General features: G+C 40.5%; 1 long non-coding RNA gene across 1 annotated transcript; it reads left to right on the top strand.

Annotated features, from left to right (window-relative positions):
• The first annotated feature begins 13881 nt into the window (after positions 1-13881).
• Positions 13882-15429, top strand: LOC144987888 (uncharacterized). The gene is made up of 3 exons (XR_013651567.1): positions 13882-14226; positions 14834-14914; positions 15019-15429. It is a non-coding gene; the product is annotated as an uncharacterized LOC144987888 (long non-coding RNA).
• The last annotated feature ends 5203 nt before the right edge of the window (positions 15430-20632 follow it).

A 20632-nucleotide genomic window follows, 5' to 3' on the forward strand; every position in this document is an offset into this window, starting at 1 on the left:
CACTTTGTAACAATTCAGTAGGATAACTAGTCCTGTTACTAATAAATAAATACACGAAAAGGGGTTCAACACAAAAGAGCGTCTTAATGCGGAGAAATAATTTGCAGATAACAGAAAATTTCCGACACAACCCGTGCATAAATCAACAGCCAAAATTAAGGTATAGTCAGTTCAAACAATATGATCATCGTTATATTCAAAAACAAACATTCAGGTGATTAGGCGTGCTCAGCCTTAGTCATTCATGGAGTTCAATTCTTCCGGAAAGTCAATAATTCCAAAAAATGAGGAGAGTCAATAAAGAAAGGAAAAAAAATATTGCCCTAAAGCGATCGCTATTTTCTGGTATACCAGTAACTAAGAAAATATGGTTGGATCTCACCAGCGTTCTTCCAGGATCGCTGACGTGGCCTCTCGCAGCAAACTCTCCTGCTCCCGATCATGAAACACGTCTGCTGTGGGAACCGCGCCTCCCGGTAATGCTTCCTCCGTCGATCTAATGATCCGGCTCCGGTGGGTTTCTTACTTTTTCCGTTAAAGCCATCAGCATCCGAAAAAGTCAGAGAATTCACTCCAAACATCCACCTGTGGAGCTGTCATTCGCGGCCTGCAGGTGACAGGGGAGATCCTCGTGCTACACCCCTCATCGGCGTTTTCGAGGAAGTCAGCTGGGCCCGCTGTCTCGTCACCACCCCCTTATATAGTCTTTTGATGACGTTCCCCATTATTTAGTTTTGATTCTTTTTTGTTGGACACAAATGTGACTTGGAGTAATTTACATGAAAAAACAGGCAACCCTTTTTCCCCCCCAGCAGGAGTACATACATACATTTTTATATACAAAACATAAATTCCTGACGGTACCATGTCAAAAGAATTTTTAACTACGTCTTGCACACATCAGTATAATGTGACATTGTCACAGTCCCCCCCCCCCCCCCCCCAGCCAGCGGCATGGAAGGTTTACCTTTGAAATAGGGTTTCATGTTGACCACATTAACACTGTCACTTTTCTTTGTTTCTTCCCACTGTATTTGATAATTAAGGGGCCCTAATCTTCTCACTACTTGTGCTGGTCCCGTCCATTTGGGCGCAAGCTTGGCCGAGAAGCTATTAGCTGCATCAGAAAGAGGATGAGCGCGAATCCAGACCTCGTCACCCGGCTGGAACTGCGCATCTCTCCGCCGGGTATTGTAGTAACGGGCTTGTCTAGACTGACACTTATTCACTCTCTGTTTGACTTGATTTATGAGGTTCTGTTGTCTTTCCACAAGAGTGTAGACTGGGCTATTTGGCAAAGGCGGCGATGATATCAATCGTTCCAAAGATCCTTTAAGCACTCTCCCTAAGTTTAGCTCAGCAGGAGATTTTCCAGTTGTTTCTTGATATGCAGAGTTTATGGCGTATCGGAATTCTTTGACCCATTGGTCCCAAGTATTGTGTTGATTTCCTACATATGAGGCGATCATAGTTTTGATTGTTCTGTTTGAACGTTCTGTTAGGTTTGCTTGGGGGTGATAACTAGTGGTAAACTTGTGATTTACTCCCCAGCATCCGCAAAAGTTTTTCATCTCACGGCCAGTAAACTGAGGGCCTCTATCAGAAATGAGCTCCTTTGGAACCCCATAACGTGTAAAGATTTCGTCCTTGAGAATTGCAATAACTCGATGGGTTTTACTATCTTTTAGAGGAAAAAGCTCAACCCATTTTGAGAAATAGTCTATGACCACCAGCAAAAATATGTTGCCTTTCTTGCTTCGAGGGAATGGGCCCATGAAATCTATGCCCACTTTTCCCATGGTTCCTCGCTTGTTGTTGATTGCAACAGACCGGCCAGCTTTTTGTTATCGGGCTTGTATGCCTGACAGAGCAACATTTGATATAGGTCCAGACATCCTTTCTGATTGTAGGCCACCATGCCACCTCTAACAATTTTAGAAGGGTCTTCAGGCGTCCCAAATGTCCACTCAGTGGGTTGTTATGAAAATAGTTCAGGAATGTGTCTGTACGAGACCTTGGTATTACTAGCTGGTATTTATCGCCTCCTTCTTTAACAGGAGTATGCCGATACAATAGCCCATGGATAAACAGAAATTGGATTCCATCTAAGGTGCGTTTTTGTCCGGCTTGCGCCCCCAAAGACAGAACTTCTGGATAGTTTTCTTGTTCTTTTTTTATGTCCATCAAAGTAGTTGGCAAATCAGCAGAACAAGTAGAAACCTGTAGAGCCACAAAGGACTCATTTTGAGCAAGGGTAGTAACAGCTCTGGATAAAGCATCTGGCACAATATTATGGAGTCCTTTCCTGTATTTGACTTTGAATTGGACCTGTTGCAATCTCAAAGTCCATCGGGTCAGTCTGGAAGATGTCTTTGGGCAATTGAATGCCCAGGTCAATGCAGAATGGTCAGTAAAGATGACAAACTCCACTCCCTCCAAGTAATGTCTCCACTTTTCCACTGCCCAAACCACTGCGAGATATTCTTTCTCTGAAGTGGAGTAGTGGCATTCTGCTCCCTTCAGACCTCGGGATGCATAAGCAACCACCTTTTCCCCTTCCTCTGTCCTTTGGACCAACACTGCCCCAAGCCCCACCTAACTGGCATCAGTGTGAACTTCAAAAGGCAGTGAATGATCCGGATGTACTAGGACAGGAGCTTTTGTTAATGCCTCTTTTAGGCGGGTAAAAGCTGATTGGCATTCTTCAGACCATTCCCATTTCACGTTTTGTCTTTTCAGACGATGTAAGGGAGCTGCTATATCGGCAAAGTGTGGAATGAATTTGTGGTACCATCCCACTACTCCAAGAAAACGCTGAAGAGCCTTAAGATTTGTGGGTACCGGATAGGCTGTTATTGCCTCTGTTTTTTCAGGATCTACATGAACCCCTTGTCCTGACACCACATGTCCAAGAAACTTTGTTTGCGTTTGGAAAAAAAGACATTTCTTCAGATTGAGGGTTAGTTTGGCACGATCAAGTCTCTCAAACACATCACTGAGATCTTTTAGATGTTGCTCAGGATTGGGGGAAAAAACAATAACGTCATCTATGTAAACACAACAAGTCTTTCCTTTTAGTTTTCCGAGAACTTTTTCCATCAAGCGCTGAAAGGTCGCACCAGAATTTTTTAATCCAAATGGCATGACCCGAAATTGATAAAGTCCTATAGGTGTAATGACGGCAGTTTTGGCTTTGTGTTCCTCACTCATTGCCACTTGCCAATACCCAGATTTTAAATCAAGAGTACTGAAAACAGATGCACCATGCATGGATTCAAGTAACTCATGAATAATGGGCATTGGATAAGCGTCTGGATGAGTTTTCTCGTTAAGTCTCCGGTAATCCACACAAAATCTGAGTGACCCATCCGGTTTGGGAACCAACACCACTGGGGCTCCCCATGAAGATTGAGATGGCTCGATTATTCCAGTCTTAAGCATCTGATCTATATGTTCAGCAATGATTTGCTGTTTTTGAGGTGACACCCTGTAGGCTTTGCAACGGATTGGAACTTCATCCGTAGTATGAATGCAATGTTTTTCTACAGTGGTTATTCTTGAATGCCCTGATCATAAATGGGGCCAGGTCCTGAGTAATTCTCTAACCTGTGATGGATGTTCCTTGAAAACTTCGTCTCCTAATGTAACAGAGAGATCAGGTGTGCTTGGGGCAAGTACAGCAAAATACAAGTTTGCCACAGAAAGTTCATTACCCAAACAGAAACGTTTTATTTCAGAATTCTCAAGAAACGTATGGTAGATGTAGCCTCTTGTTCCCTTTACCCCGTACGTGTTGGAACCTAGATCTATAACAGTCGATGTTATAGTCAAAAAATCCAGTCCCAAAATCACCGGAAACATGAGATCTTGGTCAGCCATGACATATGTTTCTATGGGATAAGTTACACCATGCCAGCGATACAGAAGCTGAATTTTCCCCATAGCCCCATGGGTTTTTCCATCTGCCATAGCAAAGCTTTGGTTGTTGCTGGGGCAAAGGGTCTCGCCTCTTTGTGTTAATTTCAACCACTGACTGTGTCTCACTAAAGTGAAAGTGCTCCCTGTATCAAAAACCCCACAACATTGTTTCCCTCTTATCTCTATGGGAACATATAGTAGGTTCTGAGGGCTTCTCGGATTAACCAGATTTATGAATTCAGTATTTTTTTTTAAAGAACCTTTATCTTGGGATTTTTTGGTGTTCCTTTCTTTTGATTTCTTTAAGTCTACTTTCCCCCAATAGTCTTTTGAGGATGTACAATCTCTTTCTACCAGAGTTCCTATTTTCACCAGCTGGTCGACTGTGTTTACTGTACCTCGTAAACATCCAGCTATACGTGGATTACAATTGTTTAGTATTTTCCGTACCAATTCAGCCTCGCTGATGTCGGGCCTCCATTTCAAACACAGAGCACGGTAATCAAAAGCAAAATCCCTCAAACACTGCCCTGGAACCTGCACCATGTCTCGTAATTCTTCTTCTACTTCTGATATATAATCAGGTGGAAGAAATGCAGATTGAAATGCTTCTTTGAACTCGGTCCATCCACGTATCTGAGATTTGGTTACACTCCACCAACTATGTGCAGGCCCTTTCAGAGCACCTGATAGAATCCCCATGAGTTCTGCATGAGTCAGAGGTCTGACAGCCAAGAAAGATTCACACTGGTCGATGAAATTTAACACTTCTGCCACTTCTCTTGTTCCACTAAAAGAAGGAAAATCCATATGGATTGCTGGTTTTGCATAATGCATGGGCATTGGAGCATTTTGATTGGAAATATAGTCCGGGGTATGTTCTTCTGAAACCAAGGATTGTCCTCTGAAACGGGCACCTGACATTTCCAGCGTTGAGAAATTCTCTGGCCTAGGTTGCATTTCTGAACTTAGAACTTCGAGTGAGTGGCCGAGAGTCTGATCTTTAGACGAAAAGGGAGGAGAATGTATTCGGGAGTCTGGAACAGAAAATGAAGCTTTCACTTTGGGAAGTGAACCATGAGCTGCAGAGGTAGTCGTCTGACGATTTGAAGGCTCCCCCATCGAAGATGTTTTAATAAAGGGGGTAAAGCTGGTACGCTTCAGTTTCTCTATCTCCAACTTCCATCTTTCCTCTCTCCGCCGTAAACATCCAACCAACTGTTCCTCAAATTGTTTCATCATAGTCACAGTGCGATCTTCTAATTTTTCCACAGATTTGTCTATATAGGCCCGGAGGTTCTCCTCTCTGTTTAAAGCACTGCTAACAGAGTCCCGGAAATCAACCTCTAGGTAGGTTAGTTTTTCACACAGCACCCCTAGGTCATTGCAAAAAGAACTCATATCAGGTAGGTTCAGATAATTGGTCTGTTCAGCCCCCCCTAGTGGATCTTCATCCTCATCCAGGTACAGTGAGCTAATGAGCGAGGTGATTTCTCCCACAGGATTCCTTCTTGTGACCCAAGAGTCCCCCCCTATTCAGTTCTCCCGCATCAGCACAACCAGAAGATGGAGTGGAAATATGAGTTAAATGTCCATCATTTACAGTTTCATTTACATCACACAAAAGTTCCTCTTCGGACTCAGCGTTTGCCATGTTTCATAAACCACCAACAGTATTTTCTCTTAATCTGCAAAGATATCTCTTAATTAAAGAACACATTTAGAAGAAAACCCTCTTTTGGGAGGTCACCATACTGGCCACCATCTGTAACAATTCAGTAGGATAACTAGTCCTGTTACTAATAAATAAATACACGAAAAGGGGTTCAACACAAAAGAGCGTCTTAATGCGGAGAAATAATTTGCAGATAACAGAAAATTTCCGACACAACCCGTGCATAAATCAACAGCCAAAATTAAGGTATAGTCAGTTCAAACAATATGATCATCGTTATATTCAAAAACAAACATTCAGGTGATTAGGCGTGCTCAGCCTTAGTCATTCATGGAGTTCAATTCTTCCGGAAAGTCAATAATTCCAAAAAATGAGGAGAGTCAATAAAGAAAGGAAAAAAAATATTGCCCTAAAGCGATCGCTATTTTCTGGTATACCAGTAACTAAGAAAATATGGTTGGATCTCACCAGCGTTCTTCCAGGATCGCTGACGTGGCCTCTCGCAGCAAACTCTCCTGCTCCCGATCACGAAACACGTCTGCTGTGGGAACCGCGCCTCCCGGTAATGCTTCCTCCGTCGATCTAATGATCCGGCTCCGGTGGGTTTCTTACTTTTTCCGTTAAAGCCATCAGCATCCGAAAAAGTCAGAGAATTCACTCCAAACATCCACCTGTGGAGCTGTCATTCGCGGCCTGCAGGTGACAGGGGAGATCCTCGTGCCACACCCCTCATCGGCGTTTTCGAGGAAGTCAGCTGGACCCGCTGTCTCGTCACCACCCCCTTATATAGTCTTTTGATGACGTTCCCCATTATTTAGTTTTGATTCTTTTTTGTTGGACACAAATGTGACTTGGAGTAATTTACATGAAAAAACAGGCAACCCTTTTTTCCCCCCAGCAGGAGTACATACATACATTTTTATATACAAAACATAAATTCCTGACGGTACCATGTCAAAAGAATTTTTAACTACGTCTTGCACACATCAGTATAATGTGACATTGTCACAATTTTTCGAAGTGCGCCAGGAAGCAATTTCATGGTCAGCAGAGGACAGGCCCATTAAAAGCAGAAGTATATTGGGCAATGATGGGAGCGATGGAAGCCAACCTACACGTAGTACAACCAAAAGTGAACTGCCACATTAGATGATATTCTTAAAGTGGTCTCTGAACAAGGCAAAGCTATAGGGGAGTTGGTTAATGTGGTGAGAGAAGGAGTTGTTTTCCGGGGAAGCTCCCACAGAGATGGCAGAGTAAAAACAAAGTTCCAGTATACTGATGATGGCAAACCTATTTGTTTTAAGTGCAACAGAGTGGGACACATCGCTCGGGAGTGCAGATCACACAAAAAGGGAAGTCAACAAGAGAGAGTCCTAGAGCGTGCTGTGGGCTCATGCCCCGAAGTTGAAGTTGAGGTGGGTGGAGTCAAGACTAGATGTATATTAGATAGTGGAAGTCAGGTCAGCACCATTTCTGAGTCATTTTTCCGTCAGGACCTGCTTGGTGAGGATGAGGACAAAATTCCCACAGCCAACCGGCTTAAACTAACAGCTGCTAATTCACTGCCTATTCCTTACATAGGTTACGTGGAGTTAGATGTGAAGACTATGGGATTAACTGTTACAGAGTGTGGATTTTTGGTAGTGAGGGATCCTGATAACCAGCAGGCGAGGATGCAGAACAGCGGTTTAGTTTCAGATAGGGTCAGCACAATGACAAATGAAACCCAGCAGCCGGATAAAAATAATCCTCCACTGCTTATGGGGATGAATGTGATAAATAGATGCAAAGAGTTGGCTATTGCCAGTTTGGACTCCACGCTTGGAGGCCAGTTAGATTCAGCTTGGAAAGAAACGCTGCAAAAGTTGAAAATGGTTGATGGGGCAGAAAAAGTTTCTGCAGCTAGGGTGGCAAGTAAAAATGCCACCCATGTGTCAGCAGCTTCGGTAGCCACCGTGTATGCTAAAAGGGGCATAAAACACTCTCATGGGCTGCTGTTGCTTGAGCCAACGAACACACCCATGCCCAGTGGCCTGATTGTGATCCCTACCTTGGTGGAGGTTGCTAAACGTGTGTTTCCTGTACAAGTGGTGAACCTCTCTGAAGAGGACATATGGTTATCACCGAAAACTAGACTGGGGATCCTTTCCAAAGTGGAGTGTGTTGAATCAGCAGCTGAGGTGTCTTTCAATCGCATCTCTGCAGATCATGAGGAGGTAACGATAGAAAAGAAAGAGGCTAGTGTTTCGGAAGATGCACCACATCTGTTATTGGATCACCTGAAAATTGGTGGCACTACGCAACAGCAGACCAGGCTGGCAAAACTTATAGACGCCTCAATGCCAAAACCCGACGCGATGCCTTTCCATTGCCTCGGATCGATGAGTGCTTTGATGCCTTGCACGGGGCAAAATTTTTCTCAACTATCGATCTCGCTAGTGGCTATCATCAGGCTGCAGTATATGAGAATGACAGGCACAAAACAGCCTTTATAACACCTTTTGGGCTATTTGAGTATATTAGACTGCCTTTTGGAGTCTGCAATGGGCCAACAACTTTTCAACGATTCATGCATGCTACTATAAGTGACTTAGTGTTCCAGATCATGCTTGTCTACTTGGATGACATTTTGGTCTATTCACCAACGTTTGATGGGCATTTGACTTGGTTACAGACCGTGTTTCAGAGGCTCAGGGAAACAGGATTAAAGGTGAAGGTGGAAAAATGCCATTTCCTCCGATCGAGCGTGGGGTTTCTGGGCCACCAGATTTCCGCTGATGGAATAGGCACAGATCCTGATAAGGTGGCGGCGGTTAAGCAATGGCCAGTTCCAGCTTCCGTGAAAGAGTTGAGATCATTTTTGGGCGGTTTTTGCAGGGTTTTTCGCAACTGGCAGGTCCCTTACATGATGCTGTCAATACCTGCCGGAAATCAGAGTAACACGTCTAGGTCGAAAAACTTGTTTAAAAGTGTTTGGACTGCAGACTGTCAAGATTCCTTTGAGGAGCTTAAAGAGAAACTGACCAGTGCCCCGTCTACTTGGTTATGCTAACTTTTCCCTCCCATTTATCTTGGAGACAGACGCCAGCAGTTTAGGACTAGGTGCGGTCCTCTATCAGATTCAAGATGGGGAGAAGCGTGTGGCCAGCGTGTGGCCAGTAGGAGACTGAGAGGTGCAGAGAAGAATGATCGGAATTACAGCAGCATGAAGCTTGAGCTTCTCGCTTTAAAGTAGGCTGTATCTGAAAAGTTCAGAGGTTATCTTTTGGGGGCCAAATTTACTGTGATGACAGACAATAATCCCCTATGTCATCTCGACTCAGCAAGGTTGTGCGCTGTTGAACAGCGCTGGATAGCACAGTTGGCCCCGTTTGACTTTTCGTTATCGCCCTGGGAGATGTAACGTAGCAGCAGATGCACTGTCTAGGCAGCCATTAGCAGGGGAGCCAGAAACAAATGGTGACGAGGAGTTTGATGGATGTATATCCATTTGCAACATGATTCAGAGAGGAACATCCCTTGACCCAGATTTGGTGTGTGAAGGTATCAAATGCTGTCAGGTTAGAGAGATGCGGGCGACAGCTGCAGAGCAGGTTGTTGAGAACAAAGATCTTCAAGGTAACACGCCAACTCTGCCAGGTTACTCAAAAGAGGAGTTGAGGCAGTTTCAACAAACAGACCCAACGATTAAGTCCTTTTGTCAGTTTTGGGATCAGAAGACAAACCCACTTATCAGCGAAGGAGGAGTTTGGCTAAACCCGTCATCTCCCTGCGCAGGCAGTGGTCAAGAATTATAGATATAGATGGATTGCTATATCGTGTTATTGAGGATGATCACAAACTTGAGTGTCAACAACTTCTTTTGCCCGAATGTTTGAAAGATTCAGTACTTGAAAGTGTGTATAATCAGATGGGTCATTAAGGAATAGAGCGCACGCAGAACCTTTTGAAGCAGAGGTGTTTCTGGGTTGGGATGTATGAAGATGTCGAGCAGTGGGTGAAACAGTGTGAAAGATGTGTACTCACCAAACTGCCACAACCTCACATAGGTATCCCTATGAAACAGTTTCTTGCTACACGCCCTCTTGAGGTAGTTGCAGTGGATTTTACGTTGTTGGAGCCAGCTTCCGATGGTCGAGAGAATGTGTTAGTTGTAACTGATGTTTTCACCAAATTTACACAGGCGTTTCCAACACGAGATCAGAAAGCTGATACCACTGCAAAGGTCTTGCTCAGAGAGTGGTTTATGGGGTACCTGAGAGGTTACATTCCGATCAGGGAAGGAACTTTGAGAGTGAGGTCATTCAGGAACTGTGTAAATTGTATGGAGTTAAGAAAACGCGCACCACACCCCATCCCATCATCCCCAGGGTAATGCCCAGTGTGAGCTTTTTAATAGGACTCTGCGTGACCTCCTGCGCACGCTCCCACCAAAGAAAAAACGTAGGTGGCCTGAGTATTTGCCAGAGTTGATTTGTGCCAACAATGTAACTCCACACGCCACCACGGGGTACTCACCGTACTATCTCCTGTATGGGGTACATCCACATCTCCCTGTAGATGTGTTGTTAAATCAAGATCAGGTGGTAGATAGAAAACATGACTGGTTGGTGGTTCATCAGGAACGTCTGCATGAGGCCCATAACAGAACTAGGCAGTATTCTGAACAAAAAGCTGCAGAACGGCTTGAACTGGAGAAGAGCGAAGTTTACTGTCCTCCTGTGGAAATAGGTCAATTAGTTTATCTCCGTCAGTGGCCCCAGGGTAGAAACAAAATTCAGGATGCCTGGAGTTCAGTGATTTACAGGGTCCTGGATGTGCAAGACAGCACACACACTGTGGAGCCATTGGAGGGTGGTCCCATCATAAGGGTCCATCGAGTAAACCTAAGACCCTGTCCAGGCCCAGTTCCAGCACCAAGGAAATTGAAAAAGGACATTTCCACTTCTACTGTAGCTGCTCCTGTGGAAGTTCCTAAAGAGAATCTGGATTCAGACCCAGATTATGTACTGTTGGAGGAAACAACTTATCCACATTTGGACCAAGAACTGAACACAGACACTGGTGGTGTTCCTGATTGCCAGGTCTGGGAGTCCTGGAGCACTGGTGGAACGGTTGGTGGTGGAGCATCTCTCCCAGGTTCAGAACTAAGGGACATTGTGACAAACAGCATGTCTGGAAGAGATGCTGAGACAGAGGTGCCGGTTCCAGCTCCTCGCCGGAGTCAGAGAGCAACCGCGGGATTACATTTAAATCCACATCATCTCCCCAGATCAACCTGTAATGCTATTTCTTTAAGTCCTGATGTAGTGTCACAGCTGTTGATCAATGTGGGTACAGCATTCTTCAGAGAAGCAATGAGTGAAGGAAAGTGTGTAAATTGGGTCACCGAGGGCGGTGCCTGGAAAGCAGGGGAGAATGTAGCCAGGTGGAGAAGGTGTAGGTACAGGGTTGTGCCACTAGAGGGGGCTTCCTGGGTTTTCGGTGAACAGTTCAGTGAGGAGGTGGTGTGCTCTGGGGACCGTTATTTGACAGTTGTTTGACGGTTGTTTTGATCTGCGGATTCAAGGCTATTGAAATCTGGCGTGAAGAGTCGTTAAGAGGGTAAACAGACATAATAAGATAAAAAAAAGAAGTTGTGTTGACTGTAAGTGTTGTAAAAGTATTCAGTTTTAAGAAATTTGATGAAATTAGTAATTTGATTTCTCCAATTCGCTGCATTTCTCCAATTCGCTGCATTTTACGTGTGTTTTACAGCAGTGCTCGACGAAGCCAATGTTGTGACTGGTGATCAACTTAGCCGTCATTCCTGTTACAGTTCGGGCCACAGAGCACCTGCTGTAGTTATTCTTGTGTACTCTTTTTCTTAAATTTGATCTTTTTCTCTCTTTTTGTTTTGTTTACACTTGTTTTCTTTCTTGATTTTGGAAGATCGGAAAGTGACTGGCTAAAAGAAGCATCTAGATGGCATAATAGATTCACATTTTGTTTTATTTATTTTTTATCTTCCTGATTACCATTTTTTTTTTAAATATGAAATCCTGAGTTACATTTTTGTTTTGGAATAAAGAACCCAAAGACAGTTTTGTGTCCTGTGCAGGCTTGAATTCACCAGGCTACATATTTATATCTGGAAAAAGTATTATTTATGTAACTGGTACACAGTTGGATGAAAACACTTTTATTTGAAGTGAATTAACTTTTACCTGGCTTATTAAATAAAGACAAGTCTAAAAATATTTTGGTCTCATTTTTATAATACAGTGCATTGGGTAGCAGTTTTAAATATTAAAATAAATATTTTCTGCAGTTTCTAAGAAACAAAAAAAGAAAGAATTGAGCCGCTGTTGTGTGGGTCGTTTGATTTCTAAGGAAAATGGCAAAAAAATAACAATAAGGGAGTTGAGATGCTGTATTTGTAGATGAATAAAAACACTTTTTGGTTGAAAAAAATGCAGAAAATTGCCACTGAACAGCGAAACAAAGTTTGAAGCAGATGGGCGACTGCAGCAGGTCACCCCTCAGCTGTTTGTGCGTGAAAGTAAAAACAGAAACAATGCATTAAATCGTATTTGGACAATGATTAAGAAAGAATTTTCTGTTAAAAAATTCAGCAATAATAATGGCAATGAAAGCAAAAGCTCGGGTAGGAGGCGGTGGTATAGTGGTATGGACATTAACTCAAGAAGTTTTAGTTTGGCACCATTTGTAGAGTTTCAAAACCAAAGCCCACCTGATTATTGTAGCTCTGTGTATTTGCAACCCTCCGGCATCAGTAAATGATCCGCCATGATGCTGCAGACTGATTCAAAAGAACAGTTTGGGGATGTAATGGAGCAGATTTAACACTGGAAAACTCACAGGGGTCAAATCTGGTCTCTGTGTGTCATTGTGTTGACTATTTTTGGCCGCTGTTATCCAAAATAAACAGAAAATGTCAAATTCACTTTAAAGCACAAAAGACAATTGTTTTCTATAAATGTGCTAAAACTCAGTTATTCTACTGAGTGAATGTTGACCTTTATCCCTTGTGCTATCCTATGACCCCACCCTTACATTGACGTGTTCTCCCTACCATGACAAAGGTGGATAAAGGTGGAGAGGATTTTATGTAATCCATGGACACCATGGAAGATCATAAACCATTGAAGAAAAAAGGTTCAGGGCACTGTCCAGTGGGTCTAGATGACCCAACTCACAATGTTAAAGTGCCTAGGATAGCACAAGGGTTAACCATAGAAATCTCTCCATGAATTTGGTAGATTTGTCATGAAAAATGAAGGTAGCTGTGATTGGGAGAACCCGGTACAAAATGTCCATAAGACTTTTTGTTATATGTTTCAAAAATATATTATTATTACTGTCCACTAGAGGCCACTGTTGTGTTGTATTACAGGAACTTATGAGGAAGTCCAGCTTCCATTCTGCTCATTTTCTCAGCTCTCCTTTGTTTCTGGCATCTTGAGTATTTATGTGAGCCAGAAGATCAAACTGATCAAATAAAACTTTAGCTGCTTCCTTCAGAAGGAAAACAAAAAGTCTGATGTCATCAGTATATGTGATAAACCGGTTTTTATTCCATTCCTCAGTGCCAAATTTGGAGGACTTGCTGATTGTGCAAATGGATTTGCTTAATGAAAGAAAGCAAAATAAGAACACACTTAAAATACTTAAAATGACTTTTATTGTCGACTGTTCTCGCATTTGTAGTGAACACATCAGAAAATGACAGAAGGACATTTTTTCAAACTATTTTCTTGGCATTGCCATTCAGCCGACACAATAAAAAATAATTTCCATTTTCCTAAGTTTTCCTTAAACAACCTTTTTTCTTTTTATTCAATACAAAAATTATAAATATTTTGTGTGTAACTTTTCATTTTTTATGCAAAACAATAAACTTCACAAACCATATAAACAACAGTGAAAATGGGTGCAGAAAAGAAATATCTGCAGAACAGACAGTATAGAGAAAGCACGGCGTGTTCCTACCAGAACCTGGAGGCCGAGATATGCATCCAAATCACGCGGCGTCATACAAGCGCACGACCTAAGTGCTACTGAGGCACAACATCTTGTAGCGGGCGATGGAACACCGGCGGACCCTCAAGTGTTTGACTTTTAAAGCAGAGAGCCTGGCTTCCTCTGCGGTTACTGGCCGCTGGTCAAACCGCGTTTGAGGCGAGATACAGGCGGGCTGTGACGGCCACTGACACTTTCAGAATACACTAATTCGGCGAAACCCGGAAGTAAAGTAGCGCCGCCATTACTGCGGTGCTCTGCTGCTAAGGAAGTAGCAGAAGTAGCTTGTTGTTGGTCCCGCAGCGGCTGTTGCAGACGTTCGCTGCAAGCTTACAAGCAGGCTTAGATGCGAAAAGTTTGTCCATTTTTTTTTCTTTTCAACGATGCCGGGAAGAACTTGTTGTGTTTTCGGCTGCTTTAACAGCAGTGCAAAAATACAGGCCTGGAATAAGACTGTTTGTGAAATTCACAAACCTTTACTGCACCGACTGCCCGTGTGGCCTTATGGATTACACAGATAACCTGGTCGAGCGGAGGACCAAAATGTGCGTCAAAAGTGGATGAAATACATAAACCGAGATGGCGTCACAGCAAACAAGAATACTGTGGTACGTTTGGCTTGATTGTTCTATCTGTTAATGCCACATGTTGCACGCAGAGGGTGTAAACATACGACATAGCTAGCTAAGATGCTAACATTATTAGCCACAGGCGAAAACACAGCTGACGTTTCATGTTTTCAAGTGAAAATCTGATTTTACAAGACTAAAGCTCTGTTTTTACTGCTTTGTATGATCTGTAATTAAGTTACTGTAGTTTATTTCTGTGCATTGGCTTAACTGTTTGTCCTCGTTGCTGTTCTTTGGGTAAAAAAAACATCTGCTAGATGGATGGGTAAATGTACTCAACCAATTGGTTTTTTGATTATTCTGTGATTGATGTTATTAAATAATTAAACTAGTATCTCAAATAGACAAATCTTCATTCTTGCAAAAAATAAAACAATCCACATAGTACTTCAATTACAACAGTAGACTAAACAGGATGGGGATAAACAACAATTTTTGCCCCTTACACCTCAAAAAAGAATAATATTATATGTAAGCCCCCTCCAGAGATTAATAAATGGGATGATAAAATGGAATTGTGCATGTGCAAAGTATTTCAGAAGTATTTACAACAACCAATGTATGTATATTTATGTTTCACTCTAAGGTGTGTGGGATACATTTTCCTGACGGACAACCCAGAAGAGAAAATCCCTATCCTGTGTTGTTCATGGGCTATGATTGTCGTGTAAGTAGGTCTCTTAGCAGAGCCATATTATTGCATCACATTGTAAGTTTAAATATGTTTCATTCTCATGTTTTACTAATGCACAGCTCTTTTTTTTTCTTTAGGTAACTCCAGCTAGACCTCCACCCAAAAAAAGATGTCTTCAGGCACTACACCTGAACTCAGCTATTGGACCAATGGGAACAGAGGTGGATGTTGGAAATTTGGAAACATTGCCTCTGCAAACATGTGATGTTGGAATCCAGTCGCCAGATCACATGGACCACAACTACAGTTTCAGCTGCGGTAACAAGCCGATGAAGGACTGTGGCACTCAGACTGATCCAACGCCATCAGTGTCAGCGAAAAATTTAAATAACAAAGACTTTATATTTTATACAGGTTTATGTGCTGACAGTTTCTGGCTACTTTTGCGAGTCGTTTTGTGTTGATGAGATTGTAAGTATTTGTGCAGAGCTATGTAATTTGCAGCCTCTGTTAATCCATAACAGTACTGAATAAAAAAAGGGAAACACCTGAAGAATGATTGAGTGTGTGTGATGTGGTTATTAATTTTGAGGCCAAGGAAGGTCATATTACTTTTTATTTGAACAAAAAGTTCAACAAAGCAACCAACTGTTTCAAACCACAATGTAGATGGTTGTACATGTTTAAATTGTGAAGAAATGTCAAACTCTTGATGCTTAGTAAGTTACCATAGCAATGCAGTGTCGATAACTAACATGTAATTTTTTTAAACAATGAACAGATATTTTACTCTTGATGTGTGTATTACTCCTTTTGTTATATGCTCATTAATCTTATTACTAACTACTTAAGCACACAACTTTTCATAACCCCATGTTCAATTCTTGTTCCTACTGCTGGCAGCAGATTCTGAAGCTCATCACATACCAGGCGATTAATAAAATAATCCTGGATACCTGTAAAAACATTTATTTTACTACAAATAGTCGTGTTTTAGTTGTTTGCAAGCTAATGAACATATTAGCAACACAGCTAGTAATGATAGCGTTCGGTTTTATGGCTGTCATCAATTAATACATGCCTTAATACATTATCTTGACATTAAATTACCTGCATTGGTCAATTTTGGCCACTGCCTGACGTCATCTACCCAATCATCCCTTTCCTTTGCCATTGTTTATCTACCTGTCACCTGTCATATTCACGTGAGAAATGCTTTCATTGAAAATCCAATAGAGGGCAGCGGTAAGTCGCAGTCCACAGCCACGCAGTAATGGCGATAGCCAATATGGCGGCGCCCGTAGATTTCGCGGCGGATTTGTGTATAAAAGAAACTAGAAAAGGACAGATCGCCACTTTCAAAGGCGGTCAGTCTACAAATGTAGCCAATCAGCAAACAGAAATGTGAAAGTCTGCAGAATCCACCTCAGGCTGGTTTCATAGATTAAAGTGAACCTTTGGTCCAGTGAGGAGTAAAAAAAACACAATTTCTTCATTTTATCATAGTGCAGATTTATGATAGATATGTTCAGATCTGCGTTTTTTTCCTTTAGAAACCACTTGAAACACAGAGATTACAGATCCATAGAACAAGTCATATTTCTCATTTCTGAGGTTAATCTGGACTAAACTGCACTTTCTTTTGAGGATTTTGGTTTTTGCTGCTGTGGAAAAAAAGTGAGAAATGTTTGGACTCCAAAATGAAATAAAAAATACCAGTATAAGGAACAAACTGACAGAACCCAATTATAGATTTATAAAGCATAGATAAGCACAGGAATAATGCATAAAAGTATGCAGAAGGCAGACAGACATATGTACAATCGGTGACCCTCTGTGAGCGAATGAACAAATGTAACACATCACCACAAACCAAATGACTTTTTTTCCCTTTAATATCACTTCTAAAAATGAAGAAAAAAAAGATTCATTTCATTAATCTTCCTCAATCTGAGGATTTAACCGTGCAGACACTTGCAAAGGAAGTAAGAAAAGAAACGCCACAGATTTGTCTGTAACGCGGGTTTTTCACGCCATCGAGGTATGAAAAGAAAACCTGCTGCAACAAAACAAAAAGAAAAAAGCAGAGGAGAATGTCTGACAGGTTAGTTCTAAAAGATTTTGGTTCTGCTCCGTTCACATTCTGTGATGCCCCTCCCACCAAAGGCCTGTTTCTCATGAAACAGCGCTAAAACGGCGCTCTCCTTAGTGCAATTTATCTGCATGAACTTGGAAAAAATTACATCAGTCTTTATTTTGTTCTGGACACCACTGGAAACACAAATTCATATGATAGTTTCTCAGATCGCAGCAGAATTTCCGCCTTCAGCGATCATCGGGAGCTTCGCGCTCCGCTATGCGAAGGCAGCTGGCGGTCCGAAGAAAAATAGCTTGGACTGCAGAAGGCGGACATGCTGCTATGTAGTCCTGAGAAGCTGTGGAAACTCATCAGAAGTTCACAACCACCACAAAGCCGTCTTCTGTGCCGCTAACATAGTCTGTTCCTGGTGAGTGTGTCTGTGTCTGTCAGCGGCCGGACACACGGAGAAAGCAGTGATGTCATCGCCCCGCCTTCCCTCTGGAAATGCTTTTCCTAAATGAATATTGAGACAAGTTTCCCAGGGTGGATGTGAAAATGCAAATGCAATCCCTTCTTTGCATTTTCATTTTAATTATGACACAGAATAAGCGGTTTTAAGTATAAAATGAAAAAGCATTTTGAAATATTGCTTTTTCCTTTTAATTTTGAGTCATTTGATGCGGCTTCATTTTGAAAATGAAAAAGCATTTCTATTAATCCATTTTTTATTGTCAAATTAGACATTTCTAAATGGATTTTGCTACACATTTACCAGATAACTTTTTGAAAATGAAATGTCAAATAGCATTTTCATTTTAATTTTAATTAAGTGACAGAATAAGCTGTGTTGAGGAAGGAAATGAAAAAGCATTTTGGTGGATTGCTTTTTCCTTTTTATTTTTGAGTCAAAAAATGCAGCTTCATTTTGAAAATGAAAAAGCATTTCTGGTTTTGACTTTGCTTGTTATTTATGCTACAGAATCGCTTCCATAGAAAAGGGGCTCCGCAGGGCTGTGTTCTAAACCCTCTGCTGCATATATCTTGTTTTTAGACATGATTTAGCATTTCTGAGTTTCAACACTTTACGTCAGAATTTAAAAGAACTTTACTGAAAGCATAAATAGATCATTTTTTAATGTTTTTGTTAATTCTTGGTGTTTTTGACTTATCTGTTCTCTCACCTCTTCTTACTCCTGTGCAGCATAACAATATATTACAACTTCTGTTGTAACATATTCTTTATTTTATGTTTATTTTATCGTACATTTCAATAAGTCACTTTCCACTTTTAGCCATTAGAAATGTTTAATCTCTTACAAGTGTTTTGATCTAAATCATGTTTTAAATTGTCAGCTAAATCGTATTTTTTTACTTCTTAAAATCTGTCTTCTTTAATTAGCCTTGTTGTATAAACCTTTTTATATCGCTTAAAATATCCTCTTACTTGAAGAGATATGCATCTCTGTCTGAGCACAACATAAAAAACATCTGACATTGGAAGAGCAAATCATGATCAGTTCATTTGGAGAATTGAAAGACGTTTTGATGGAACTGATCTCAAACACAGCAACCTTCTTAGAGAAATAAGCTTTAAAAACTTCAAATGTGATCAATTCAACATTCTAATTACGAGAAGTTTAACCTGTTTGCTACTCAGAGAAAATATCAGCCATCATGGTTAAGATAATTTATGATGGAATAAATTATGGTCAGTCTCAGCACACATGCTTTTAAACTGATTTGATTTTGGGTTTTTTCAAGCATTGATTGCAGACAATGCAACAGAAATTCCCACAGCTCATTACAGAAATAATTAAATGTATTTGTTTAAAAAAACAAACACAAAGAAAAACTTGTGTTAATGTAGGAAGAAATAACTGTGTAATTACATTTGTGCAATAATGCATTTAATAGAAACTTAGGTGACATTAAATTAATTAAGCAGGATTATTAGATAAAGTCAAGTGGATTTTGATTTATTGCTTGAAACATAATTGGATTTATATATATATTATACATATATATATATTATTTATATATATAATATATTTTGTATAAACTAACCTCATCAGAAACACAACTAAAGTTTACATCGTTGACTTTGCGTTGGTCTATGTAATCTCTGTACAGTGGATTAACAAATACATTTATAGTCATTTTGAAACCCTGCAGGGAGGAAGTAAGGAAAAACTAAAAGAAATGTTACATTTTCCAGTTTATTTTAAAAAGAAAAACTAAAATTAAATATTTAAAAAATATGTTTGACCCTATCTAGTTTTTCAAATGCATACATGACGTTGGTAATAAAATTCTTGTATTTACTCAGAATGCTTAAAATGTGGTCCATTCTTACATTCATACATTCTTAAAAAGTAGTTACCACATACTTTTCATATTATGGTAATCTGCTTCATCTCATTAAATGGGGTGTATGTGCCTTTGCACAACCGGTTATGAAAGAAAAACACAAAGCCTTTGCTGTTTTGAGGCAAATCCTCAATGCTGCAATTAGAGTTAGCAAATTCTAGACCAATCACAGTTTTACAGCATTTATAAACAAAGAATAGACATATATGTATGAAAAAAAGTGAAAACAGTTAATCTTCCATAGATAGCCTTTTACTGTGGAATATTTTTAAAAAAAAGGTAAATAATGGACTTTCTTAATGGACACAGATGACTTCACTCTGCATTCAAAAAATGGAAATTACCAGCCATTAAACTCTACAAAAATGTAACTCGTCATTCCAACAAGAAAATATTATGTTTGTAAATCATACGTAAATTAATCATGTCACATGTATATAAAAATTTATATATTACGTTGGATCAACTCAAGTATATTAAGTTGGGTCAACAGAAGTAAATTACGTTGGATCAACTTAAGTATATTAAGTTAGGATAAATTAAGTACATTAAGTTGACTCAACTTAAGTATATTAAGTAAGACCAATATGATTCCTTTTAGTTCAAGTAATGCAATTTAATTATGTGGAAATCCTTTCCATAATTTTTTTATGTTCATTCAACATGACAGTTTTTTGAGTGTGGGCCTCATGATTGACTGTTGGGTAAAGATCATCTGCACGAAGCATAAACAGAGAAAAACAGCTTCTAAAAGGATTCAATGACAAGTTGACTTTAAAAAAAAGAAAGAAACAAAACTCTAAAACTGACTTACAATTCGCTCATAGTAGTCAGGGGTTTTTGTCTGAAGGGAGAAAATACATTAGTCAAAATCTAATATTTCAGTTTTCAGGTTAGAATTTTCAGAAAACATGGTATGATGTATAAAATATTAAAGTAGCAAACCAGGACTCAACTTATATAAGCACCAACTTATATGACAAATGCTGTCACAAATATTTTTGTCATTAATTTATGCGTCTTAGGAGGCAGAGCACTGCTGTGTTTTTTGTCTTTTCTTTTGCCCCAATGTTTTATAACCGACCACGGATGGTACCTCTGTCCATGATCCCGGAGAGCATTTTTAATGGTCATGTTGTTGACGCTCGGCTCCCTGAAACATACAATAACACCGCTGTCTCCCGCGAGCCCGGTGTTATTTGGGGATGCTCGAAGGGAATCGCAATAATCGATGGTGATGCTGCTTTCATGGTCTCAAAAAGGAATCCGTTGCAACAAGTACGGATTTATTTTATTTTATTTCT

This window comes from Oryzias latipes, chromosome 19 (genome assembly GCF_053564925.1).
Source record: "Oryzias latipes strain Hd-rR chromosome 19, Olatipes_Hd-rR_3.1".
NCBI classification, from domain to species: Eukaryota; Metazoa; Chordata; class Actinopteri; order Beloniformes; family Adrianichthyidae; genus Oryzias; species Oryzias latipes.